Genomic DNA, 3,040 nt, shown 5'->3' with positions numbered 1-3,040 from the left:
AAAAAAAAAAAAAAAAAAAAAAACTACTTTAAACTTCATATGGAACAAAAGAAGAGCCCGTATAGCCAGAACAATACTATTTCTACATATTGGTATTGTTTTTAACATCATTTCACCTGGCCGAATCCCCACTGTGGAAAACTCACTATCATGGGGTGATTGACTAGTCTACATATTTATAATCAGTTTAGAGTTTACAAGCTATCCCTATGTGGTACAACCTTAGCCCTAAATATAATTCACTTTTTCCTTCCTCAGTGTATTAAAAAAAGATTTTCTTAGAAAAGAGAAGAATAAGAATATTAAGTGTTAAAAAACTGCATCCTTATATAAATGATGTCTCTCTTATTTTTTCACATCTCTAAAGAAGTCCTGATTTTCCCTGTAGAGACTGGTCATAAATAGACAAATAAATGGCTTCATTTATTTATCTATTTTACAAAGTTTAGATACTCCATCAACTCTGTAATAATTAACTTTTCGCTAAAATGTTTTTCAACCCTCTAGCTATTGTGACACTGTCATTCTATTATGTATCAAAGTGTTCTTCCTATGCTATAAAATTTCTTACAAAATATTTTCCATAATTGAGTAGATCTGAAAGCCTTAACATTTTGGTAACATTCATAAGCTGTTTCTAAAATGTCATATAATGTGAATATGGAATAATTTCTAAAACTAACTGTTCTTAAGTTATTTAACATAAAAAATTCTGTTCAAGTTAGCAGTTACTCAGCCAAAGCATTTTAACTACAGGCTGAAATAGCCACTTTGAATTTCTCACTAGTAAGCATAAAATTGAAATTGTCTGGATGATGTATACTTGTTTGGGAATCAGGAAATGTTTGTTTTAATACAGTTTCATAAAGCCCTTATCTGAAATATGTGGAGCCAGATTTTTTTAGGTTTTCAGATTTTAGAAATGGGATAAAAAACATATGCCCATTATTTTTTGAAACCCTGTTGGGGCCCCGGCATCATCCCATAATTAAACAGATTAATATTTTTACATAAATGTATGAAGGTTCACATTAATAGTGTAAACTTCAGTTTGGGTCAGGTTTGCCACCAAATGATTGCAGCTCAGGTTGGGTTTGGCCACCATATTAATTATGAACTAAACCTTCATTTTCAGAGATTTTTGTATTATAATGTGAGATTTTGAAACTGAAAGTTCTGCTACTGACTAGGTGTATGATTTTGGTCATTTTTCTGAGCCTCAATCATCTCAAGTGCTAAAATGAGACCGGAACTAAGTAAATTACTTGTGAACTTTGCAGATTCTAAATCTGAATGTCTAATCATTTCTCTCATATAAGAAACATTACAATGAAATCAGTTTTATAATACCTCAGCTTAGTAACTCTTTAGTTCACAGGCCCTCAACATTTTTGGAAGGCAAGTCGAAATTATACATGATTTATATATAAAGATTAGAGTAGTGCAGGTCAGGAAGTATTTCCACTTGGTCTTCTAAATGGTTGGAACCAAATGAGGTCTCCAGTTCATGAAGACAGATTTGGCTACAACTTTGATTTCCAGAATATATTCTAATGTCAGATTTCTTATGGCCACAATTAAAATTTGAAGTATATAGAGATGGTGAGAAACATTTTATGGCTTGCATGGTTTTCTTCTGAAAACCAGGAGGAACAAGTTAGGCAGGATTAGACCAAGGTAGCCAAAAGGGAATCTGGAAAACCCTATTTTGTTTCAGAACCTCGATGTTTGAGTCTCAATGCCAAGAAAAATGAGGCCTAAATCTAAAGGTGCTGGCTGTCCAATGAAAGAAAACTATACAACTGACCAATAAGGGGACAGGGGAGGTCTTCTATGAGATAAAGATGGCAAACTTGGACAGCTAAGCTATGGGTGGCAGAATTAAATGAAAACCAGGGAGGGGATGTAGTAGGCCTGAGCTGACAAACCAGCATAGATTTATTTCTGGAGGCTTGCTTTGTCTGGTACTTGTGTTATAAAAAGGAAAAGGTATATTTGCTTATCTTTGGGTGTGGAATGCTCTTCAGTTTTTCATATTTTCTGCCACTCTTATGGTCTTGCTCCTTGCCATTTCTTTCCTTTAACTTACTGATGGCTGCTGAGTGCATTTACATTTGCCACTCCTGTCTGTAGATTATACTTTTAAAGCAGATTAAAATAAATGAGAAGGCTATGGTAGTGACAGGGAGGCTATAGTAAGCACTTAGGAATTCTTGGGGAGTTTCCAAAAGTCATGGACCTTAACTATCTTCTCCTCCATTTAAGAAGGTTTAGGTTACTGAAAGGGCCACTAGACATGGGTAGTTCAACCTAGTGGATATGGAACACAAACTTTTGAAAAGTGAGTACTGTTATTTAAAGAGCCACCTGAAGAGTGTGGAGTGGAGGATGTTTAGCAGGCATCTATACCTGTGAAAGGGAGAAGAAGGAAGTGGGATTGGACAGATGAAGACAACAACTTCAATGCAGGTCCAACAAACTCTAGCCCAGCGTGGCAGAAAGCTCTGGAGCAAATATTACATATCAGAGTGTCCTACATTGGGCTCAAATAGCCTTACACCCCTGCCTTGCTCAGTCACTTGGTATGGGCTGCCCAAGAAAGCATATGCCTTTGGACGAGGCTCTTCTCTGCAGCTGAGTCCTACCCTGAAGGGGGTGTTGCTGGAGGCTATCTGCAGACTGTATTCCCACAGCAAGGCAGCGAGTCCTTTGATCTGGCTGGTGCATCTCTATATCTTTCTTTTTTCTTTTTTTTTTTTTGTCTTTTATATGTTTATTGGCTATTTGGGTGTCTTTTTACATGAATTACTTGTTCAAATCTTTTTTTTAAAATATACTTTGAGTTCTAGGGTACATGTGCACAACATGCAGGTTTGTTACATATGTATGCATGTGCCATGTTGGTGTGCTGCACTCATCAACTCATCAGCACCCATCAACTCATCATTTACATCAGGTATAACTCCCAATGCCATCCTTTCCGCCTCCTCCTTCCCCATAATAGGCCCCAGTGTGTGATGTTCCCCTTCCTGTGTCCAAG

This window comes from Rhinopithecus bieti, unplaced genomic scaffold, assembly GCF_001698545.2.
Source record: "Rhinopithecus bieti isolate Rb0 unplaced genomic scaffold, ASM169854v2 scaffold_41274, whole genome shotgun sequence".
In the NCBI taxonomy this organism is placed as follows: domain Eukaryota; kingdom Metazoa; phylum Chordata; class Mammalia; order Primates; family Cercopithecidae; genus Rhinopithecus; species Rhinopithecus bieti.
The sequence above is the reverse complement of the archived record's forward strand: the minus strand, read 5'-3'. Positions refer to the sequence as shown.